Source organism: Akebia trifoliata, chromosome 8 (genome assembly GCF_017979445.1).
Source record: "Akebia trifoliata isolate Shusen 1 chromosome 8, ASM1797944v1, whole genome shotgun sequence".
In the NCBI taxonomy this organism is placed as follows: domain Eukaryota; kingdom Viridiplantae; phylum Streptophyta; class Magnoliopsida; order Ranunculales; family Lardizabalaceae; genus Akebia; species Akebia trifoliata.
Genome location: NC_141382.1, coordinates 4,219,461 through 4,229,929, shown reverse-complemented (window position 1 = coordinate 4,229,929; position 10,469 = coordinate 4,219,461).

Genomic DNA, 10,469 nt, shown 5'->3' with positions numbered 1-10,469 from the left:
TCCCCTTGATGATCAAAGGGGAAAAGGACCGGAAGGAAGCACGACTAGAAATCTGGAAGATGTTTACGAGCTTGATGGAAATGAGGAATACTTCCATGAAAGTCCAATACTGGCTAACAGGATGACTCAGTTGGAAACAGCCTTAAAAAATATTAAAGGAATTGATGAAATCACAGCAGGCATCGAGGCCCTAAATCAGATCCTTAAGATCCGTTTGCCGAGAAGTTCGTAATGCCAGAAATGGAGAAATTCAGCGGAGTGAGTTGTGTAAAACCTCATCTCAAGGTATATGTCACCAATATGCGCACCATGGGCCTCAGTGATGAACATATGACATTGTTGTTCCAACGTACTCTATTGGGATCGGCGCTACGATGGTTAATGTCTCACGATCCAACTGCAATAGGGACATGGGAAAATATGTCAAAGTCGTTCTGGCATCAATACAAATATAGCACCGAGATTGAAACTTCTCGGAGAGACTTGGAATCGACTAAATAAAAGAATGGGGAAACGTTTACTGACTTCATTGGTCGCTGGAGGGCTAAGGCTGCACAAATGTGGGATAGACCATTAGAAAAGGAACAGGTGGCAATCATACTGAAAAACCTCACACAAAGGTATGCTCAGCATTTGGTCACCCAATACCTCCCCACGTTTGAATCTCTGTTACAAGCTGGAAGCCAACTCGAAGATGCCTTTGCGTCTGGGATTTTATCTAACCCTTCTGACAATAAACCCAAAAAACCCTTCACCAATCCTAAGCTTAACATCAATCATGCCTATATAGCCAACACTTCCACTACCACTGTTCAACCCCTAGTGCGAACCAATAATCAGGCGAATTCGGGTAGAGCCCCCTTTCGACAATTCACGAATCTAGGAATGACCCTCACCGTAGCCTTCCAAAAACTATTGAAGAAAGGGCTTCTCACCCCTCTTCAACCTCGGCCTCTGCCAAACCCCCTACCAACGTCGCACAACCCTGACCTCTTCTGTGAATTCCATCAAAACCTTGGTCATCATATTGATCGGTGTATTACCCTTCGTCACGCCATCCAAAACCTCATTGATGCCAAAAAGATCACCGTCCCTACCCGAACACCACCAAACGTCACCACCAATCCACTACCCATATATCAACCTCCTCCTACCTTGAATATGATATCCAAAACCCAATTACCATTTGACCCAGTCTCCCTCATCCATCCAGTCTACATCAAGCCACTCAGTTATCCCCTCGTCGGAATAACTTTCATTGACAAGGTCTATGCCACAAACCATGAGTCATTTGACCTAACTGAGGACGAGACGTACTGCTTATCCCCACCCCGTTACGATAGTCCATCATACACCAGTTATCTCTTAGCACAAATGGTCCCAGAAAGTGCATCATCTTTAATAGGTTAAGACCTTTATTTATTGGCCGAAGAGGATGAGCCATTTTTACTCTCTTGTGATGAAGTCAGACATGTAACCCAAGAAGGAAGAGTCTTTAAACCACCAGAACTCAGTGTTGACAACCCTGCAGCCTTGGCAAGAAAGGAAAAAGTGGAGTATGTTAAGGAAACTATTGAAGAAGACAACGCCGTAATAAAACAGTTAAAAAGGGCAGGTGCCAACATTTTAGTTTGGGGTCTACTTATGGCTTCCACAGCTCATAGGAAAGCTGTTCTCAAAGCATTAAGCGTAGCCCAAGTTTCACTCGACACTTCCCCAGATCAATCGGCCAACCTAGTAGGAGCAACACATGTTGAGAATAATTTATCTTTTTCAGACTCAAACCTCCCAAAAGAAGGACCAAGCCATACGAAGCCGTTGCATATCATAGTTGACTGCAATGGGATGAGAGTTCCTCTAGTCTTGGTAGACAATGGAAGCGCACTAAATGTTTGCCCTTTAAAGACCGTTACTTGTCTCGGATTCAAGGCAGAAAACTTAAAACCAACTAGTCAAGGTGTCAGAGCTTACGACAATACGAAAAGAGATGTACTGAAACCTTTCACCTACGAATATCCACAGGTATAGCAGACTTCCCTGTGGAATTCCAAGTCTTGGATATCCAGTCATCATTTAATTTATTACTAGGGAGACCATGGTTGTATCAGATTAAAGCCGTACCGTCTACTCTACATCAGAAGATTAAGTTCATCAAGGATGGTTTAGTAATCACACTTCATGGAGACGCTGAAATCATGGGGATCATCAACGACATCGAAACTAAGGAAAAGTCGCTACCCGAAATCCAACCCGAACAATGAGAAATACAACTCAGTAGGTTCGAATTTGAAAATATTCATGCCGTTCAATGGGATAATCTTACAAAAGAGTTTGTTCCTATCGATAACACATTCAGTTGTTGTGTGGCCAATATGTTCAAAGACATGAGATTCTTCCCGGGCATAGGCTTAGGTTGTAGACAACAAGGGATCAGAACTGCACCGGTCATTCAAGAAGTAGTTGGGATTTTCGGATTAGGGTATGAACCTACCAAAGAAGATTGGGCCCCATATTGGAAGACAAAGAGAAACAAGGCAAATGCGAAAAGACAGGGACATATCATCGATTTGATTAATATGAAGCCCTATTGAAAAATCCTTAATGGGCATTTCGTGAAAGCAAGAGAAGATTTTCCTTACTGTGGTTTCCCAGAATCTTACATTAATCACCTCACGGGTACCCGCCAACCAGGATTTGAGATCTTCTTCGAGATGAGTTGGTCTGACAAAGAGGAAAACAAGGCATCTAAAGAACTGAAAGAAGCTGACGATTGGCAAATAACCGTCCATTCACTTAATATCGCCCAAATGTTTCTCGAAGAAGTCAATGTGTCAGTCCTATCAGTCGAAGGTGGTGCTCAAAGCCCACAGTTTGTAATCAAACCTGCAGTTTGGTCACTTTCTAATTACCATGTAATGAGTCATTTGCTTTATGTTGAGTCTAATCAAGTTAGTCTTGCTGAGTCTGTTGTTTCCGCAGTTAGTCCAGTCACCCCATCTATTTTTAATGAAATAGAAGAAGTTTCTGATTACCCTGAGTGCAATAATGATTTAACTAATAATCTCGCTTCGAATGAGGAATCTTCTGATGAAGAAATCCCTATCGAACTAATCAAATTACTTGAGCAAGAGAATGAACATCGGGCTCAACCTGTTATAGAGGAAATAAAACTAGTCAATCTCGGGACTAAAGAAAACCCTCAAGAGATTCGAATTGGTGTCACCTTATCTTTTGAGGAACACGAGAGAATAGTAAACTTGCTCAGAAAATTCAAAGACGTGTTCGCGTGGTCGTATGGGGACATGCCAGGGGTGAGCACGGACATTGTTCAGCATCTAATTCCATTGTATCCCGACGCTCGACCAGTAAAATAGAAACTCCGATGTATGAAGCCAGAATGGACTTTGAAAATTAAAGAAGAAGTCACCAAGCAGATCAATGCCGAATTTTGGGAAGTGGTAGAGTACCCAGAATGGATCGCTAACATAGTCCCAGTTCCTAAAAAAGACGAAAAAGTCCAAATGTGCGTGGATTTCAGATATCTAAACAAGGCAAGTCCAAAAGATAGCTTTCCATTGCCTCACATAGACATACTGGTCGATACACTACATGACATGCCATGCTCTCATTTATGGATGATTTTTCAGGATACAACCAGATAAAGATGAATCCGCACGACATGTAAAAAATCTCGTTCATCACCCAATGGGGAACCTTTTGTTATAAGGTCATACCTTTCGGTCTAAAAAATGCTGGGACCACATATCAGAGAGCAGCTACGACCTTATTGCACGACATGATACACAAGGAAGTTGAGGTTTATGTGGATGATATAATAGTCAAATCTAAGGAACGATCGGGACACGCCGCTGCACTAGAAAAATTTCTCACAAGGATTCAGAAATACCAGCTACGTCTCAATCCACAGAAATGCGTATTCGAAGTGACTTCAGGAAAATTTCTAGGATTCGTGGTCAGTTAAAGAGGGATCGAAGTAAACCTCGAAAAAATCAAAGCTATACAGAAAATGGTACCGCCTAAGACGAAAAGCAGATTCGAGGGTTTTTAGGCAGAATTCAGTATGTCAGTAGATTCATCGCTCAGCTCACCAATGTATGTGAGCCGATATTCAAACTTCTAAAAAAGAACGAATCGAAAATATGGAATGAGCAATGCCAAAAAGCCTTCGGTCAAGTCAAGGAGTATCTCGCGAATCTGCCTATTCTGGTTCCGTCTACCCCGGGTGAACCTCTTCTCCTTTACCTATCAGTCACAGAAGAAGCTATGGGATGTATGTTGGCACAGTACGACAAAAACAATCATAAAGAGAAAGCCATCTATTACATCAGCAAGAAGATGTTAGAGAACGAACGAAAATACTCAACTCTTGAAAATACCTGCCTAGCATTAGTAAAGGCTTCGACACTACATGCTCTCCCACTCAGTCATTCTGTTATCCCGGATGGATCCGTTGAAATATCTCTTTGAAAAGCCGACATTGACAGAAAGGACTGCACGATGTTTACTTCTGTTATCATAATTCGATATCACGCATGTTACACAAAAGTCTATTAAGGGAAGAGCAATAACAGAGTACTTGGCAGATCATCCTGTAATAGAGGGAATAATACCTGTCGATCAATTCCCAAATGAAAATATCCTAAACCTCGAAGAAGAACCATGAGACCAAGTATGGCAACTATACTTCGATGGAGCTGCAAATCAAAATGGATATGGAATAGGGGCAATTTTGTTATCTCCCGAAAGATGCCACATTCCCATCGCTGTTAAGCTGGCTTTCTCTAATACGAATAATACAGTTGAATATGAAGCTTGTATCGTCGGGCTTGAGGCTGCATTGAATTTGGGCATCACAGAAATTGAAGTATTTGGAGATTCGGCCTTGGTCATACATCAATCGTTGGAAGAGTGGAAAACCAAAGATGCGAAACTGAAACCTTATCATGAATATCTGTTAAATCTGGTGAGGAAATTCAAAACCATCTTGTTTCAACATCTAGCAAGGGAAGATAACAGATTCACAGACGCCCTAGCTACTCTCTCTTCAATGATCCATTTACCATCAGGCATGGAACTAAGGCCCATCACAATCGAAATAAAAAATAAACCTGCATATTGCTACCAGGTCGACATAGCTACTCGACTCCCTAACGGAAAGCCATGGTATACTGACATCAAGAAAGTCCTAGAAAAACAAGAGTTCCCGATTGAAGCATCTAGGAAAGAACGACAAACTCTGCAGAGATTCGTATCCCAATTCATACTATGTGCAGGGAATTTATATAAGAGATCATATGACGAAATCCATTTGTCATGTGTTGACGAAAATCAAGCTGAATGGATAATGTCAGAACTGCATTCGGGGGATTGTGGACCGCACATGAGTGGGAAAATGCTAGCCAAATGAATCATGAGGCAAGGGTATTATTGGCCGACAATGGAAACAGATTGTCATTATTTGGTGAAGACCTGCCATAAGTGTCAAATACACGCTAACCTCATACATGTTCCACCATCTTAACTAGTTGGCTTGACTTTCCTCATAGCCGTTCTCTGTTTGGGGAATTGATATAATTAGCAAAATCACACCTAAAACATCGAATGGACATGAGTACATCCTAGTGGCCATTGATTACTTCACAAAATGGGTAGAAGCCGCTTTGTACGCCGTTCTCACCGCATCTAAAGTTGCCAAGTTCATCCAAGCACATATTATCAGTCGATATGGGGTACCTTCCGAATTGATTTCTGATAATGGGTCACATTTCAAAGCTGAAGTGATTATACTGTGTTCAAAATTCAAGATCCGACATCACAAATCATCTCCCTATCGTCCTCAAACTAATGGAGCAGTGAAAGCAGCCAACAAGAATATCAAGACGATCATTAGGAAAATGTGTCAATCGCACAGGGATTGGTCTGAAAAATTATCATTTGCGCTCTGGGCGTACCGTACCTTGATACGATCCTCCACTGGAGCCACCCCATATTGACTTGTGTACGGAATGGAAGCTGTCTTACTGGTTGAAATGGAAATCCCTTCCCTCAGGATCCTAATGAAAAGTCAATTATCAGAAGCAGATTGGGTCCGTCATCGGTACGAAGAGCTACATTTAATTGATGAAAAATGACTTAGAGCCTGTACCACGTGACGGCATATCAAAGAAAGAGTCGCTCGGGCATTTGATAAAAGAGTTAAAGTTCGTGACTTGCAAATTGGGGATCTAGTACTTAAAGAGAATCGAACACCCATTTTCGATCCTAGAGGCAAATTCAAGTCCAATTGGGGGGGTCCCTTCATCATTAAAGAGGTACTGCCTGGGAAAGTTGTCAGACTTCAAGATCACGATGGTGTCAAATTGCCAGAACCAACGAACCTTGACCAGATCAAACGGTACTACATTTAAGGAGGCCATCTTTGGCCGAACCAACTCCCCTGTTACCTAGTTAAATATCTCACTTCTCAGCCCCTTGCAGTCCTTTTCGAAAAAAGATAAATAAAAATTTTACCTTTTTTCTTTCTTAGCCCGATCATCTAACCTAGGGGAGGGAATGTAATTCAAACTACATTTTGGTCTGATCCCAAAATTTTGGGGTACGTAGGCAACCTGAGAAGTTACTTCAGGCCCAACTGCATCAAAATAAAAAAATAGATTCCCCCACAAAGAAAAAATCCAAAAACTAAAAAATAAAAAAAACAAAAAAAAAATCAAAAAAGGATATTATCAAAATGGGGAAGAAAAATTTTAAGAAAAAGAAGAAAAAATTAAAAGAAATGCCACACAAGGGACATTTGGGTTTTTGAGCCTTAAAAGTCCTTTCTTTTATGCCTAGTCCTAAGCTTACTTATGAAAGCCCTCCTAAGTACCGTGCGAAAAGGTCAAGGAAGGAAACAAAGCGTAATCAAACAGTAACTCCAGAAGTTCAAAAAGGAAGAAAAGGGAAAATAAAGCCTGCTAAGTTGAAAATCCTAGAGGGCGACTTAGGCAAAAATCAAAGCAAGCTCGCAGGGTTGAAAATCTGAAAGGACGGTCTTAGCAACAATTAGAGTAAAGAAAAAATTATAAGCTCGCTAGATCGAAAACCTGAAAAGACGATCTAGGCAAAAATTAGAGTAATCAAAAAAATAAAAGAAAATCTTCGTTGAATTGAAAAGTAAGACGAATTAAAGCATCAGAAGTCCGAACGACCAAGCCTCTATTCTCAGCTCAAACCAAGCAATAACTCAGAAACCACATGTATCTTGTCTACGATTGATTTGAACAATTTTATTTTCCTAAGCGAACCAAAAGGAGAAGAATGTGATCTCCAAGATGAATCTCAAGAGTGGAGACTTGGTTCCAACAGTTGAGCCCGACTCATGATCTCCAAAAAAGTTGAAATTAAGAGTAAACCCTTATTGCACTTGTGGTAGTCTAAGACTTCTAATTTTCACATTGAGGGGTATTCCTTTTTCTTTAGAAGTATATTTCCCCCTACATTAGGGACATTTCTTTTTCAAACATGTTCAATTATCCTCAATACAACGTCCCCCATCAAACTAGGGGCATTTTTTTTTACGTTAAGTCAATTTCGACCCCAAAGGATAAGGTTCATTCTAAATTAAATGTTACCCTCTTGATAGCAGTTTTTTTTTAAACCCCCGAGGTTCAAAGAAAGTTTTACGTTGATCGGACCTTCATAAAATTCAACTTTTTGAAAGTGTTGTTTTGCCTAAAATAATTCATTACGCTTCTACCCCAAGTAAGTAGAGTAAGACATTCAGATTTTACTCAGATGCCGCCGAGGGTTTTTCTCTAATTATGCTCAGATTTTGCTCAGACGCCACCGAGGGTCTTCTCGGATTATGCTCAGATTTTGCTCAGATGCCACCGAGGGTTTTCTCGGATTATACTCAGATTTTAATCAGATGCCACCGAGGGTTTTTCTCGGATTATGCTCAGATGTCGCCGAGGGTTTTCTCGAATTATGCTCAGATTTTGCTTAGATGCCGCCGAGGGTTTTCTCGGATCATGCTCAGATTTTACTCAGATGCCGTGGAGGGTTTTCTTGGATTATGCTCAGATTTTGCTCCGATGCCGTCGAGGATTTTCTAGGATTATGCTCAGATATGCTCAGATGCCGCCGAGGGTTTTCTCGGATTTTGCTTAGATGCCGCAGAGGGTTTTCTCAGATTATGCTCAGATATGCTCAAATTTTGCTCAGATGCCAATGAGGATTTTCTCGGATTATGCCCAGGGTTTGCTCAGATTTTACGTTTACACATGTTTTCTATTGTTAAACTTGTTATCCTCCCAACATGAATGCTCAGAATGGAGGTGCGCCTCTTCAAAATCATCACTATACTATTGCACACACATGCACTTGCATCAGTCAAGGAGAATATTCAAAATTCAAGGATGTGACATTTTTTAGTCTAAGGAGAGGTTACCCTTAAGGATCGGACGCATTGACAAATTGCCGAATCAGGTTGTAAAATGAGCTGTCACTAGCTTTGGTATTCGGATGTCGCACTATCTATCACAATAGATTGGCCATCTAATTTGCTTCCACCCTCTGTTAAAGATGAGCATCTATAGACACCCCATTTTTGCATCTGCTTAATTTGACAATTCGTCACCCGATTACCGTGAATTCCTAATGATGATCACAAAGAACCCGAAGGCTTGTGAGTACTGTCCCTGATTCCCTTTGTTTCCACTCTTTTCATCTCCCCTACTCGTTACAACTCGACATAAAAATTTACGCACGCTTAGGATCGCCACATTTCACACCCGATTTAGCAAGCACGTACGCTTAGGCTCGCCACATAGTTCAATAACCTAGAGACCTCGTCACGTTAGGAAAATATGACTTTAGAACATAGAAATAATCACGTTGAGACTAAAAGAAACCTCACACTAGAATTCGTAAAAATTCGTAAAAATCGACAAAATGATGAAAATACCCCTCATAAATTTTGGACCTCCAAAAGACCTCAAAAGTACCTTCATTGTACTCATAACATGATTTCGAGTCTACTGGGACCCAAACCGACGAAAACAAAGAAATTTAAGAAAAATCATAAAAATGACCGAAATACCCCTCGACCTCCAAACTCAACTTAGAGATTTCAATCCTTAGGAAAATATAATAAAAATTAAAATCAAATAAAAAATTAAACAATTAAAACTTAAAATTAAAAATCAAATCAAAATTAAAAAATTAACATCTAATTCAAAATTAAACAATTAAAACTTAAAAGTAAAAACAATTAACATCTAATTTAAAATTAAACAATTAAAACTTAAAAGTAAAAAACAATTAACATCTAATTCAAAATTAAACAATTAAAACTTAAAATTAAACAAATAAAATTTAATTCAAAATAAAAAATTTTAAAATCTAATTCACAATTAAACAATTAAAATTCAATTCAAAGCTAAACAATTAAAATTTAACATCTAATTCAAAATCAAACAATTAAAACTTAAAATTAAACAATTAACATTTAATTTGAAGCTAAAACTTAAAATTAAAAAAAAAAAATTCAAAATTAAACAATTAAAATAAAATCAAAAGTTAAACAATTAAACCAATAAAATTAAAATTAAATTCAAATCAATAAAATTTAAAACAAAATTTTTAATCAAGGCTAGAATTGACCAATCACAACTCAAGGTTATCGTGCTACAAATAGCGGGGGATCACCCCACCACCATTCTTCCATAGGAAAGGACGCGTAAAGAGAAAAAAAGAAAGAAGAAAAAAAATTTAGAAAGAAATAAAAAATAAAAAATAGAAAGTTGCTTTCTATTAAAAAGAGAGAACGTTTTCTCTCTTGGGGCTTCATCTTCTTCCTCAACGTCCTTAGGCTGAACGTCTTTTGGGGGCAGCATGTCTCCTCTTCCTTGGATGCTCTCTCTCTCTTGGCTCTCTCTGTGTGCTTTTTAGGCTAAATGACTGGAGTTCTTCTTCCACATCTTCTCCTCCAATGGCTCCACTACAGCACAACAACTGCACTCACGTTTCATAGAAACAGTAGCTGCACTTCATCTTTTCCCTCTGCACTTCGTCTTCCTCTCAGCCACAATAGCACAGCCCTCTACAACACCTCTCTTCCTCTCCATAGCAGCCACAACAGCAACACAACTTGCTGCTCTGAAACCCAACGCCCCAACACTCTCTTTATCTCCCTCACAGCAGCCATCGTTTCTCTGTGTTCATTGTGGCCAACGTGACCCATCCAACCTTGCTGCAGCCATCTTATTCGACTTCTCTCTGCAAAAGAAAGCCCCTCTCTCTGCCAGATCACATCTCTACAGCCACGGTACATACAAGTCTTGGGTTATATCTGAAGGAGCCAACTCTACTGTGTTCATCCTACAGGTAATTTTTTGTTTTTTTTTTTATTTTCTGTTTTCCTCCTTTCCTCTCTCTGTTTGTGTGCTAAAACTTGCCTCCACATT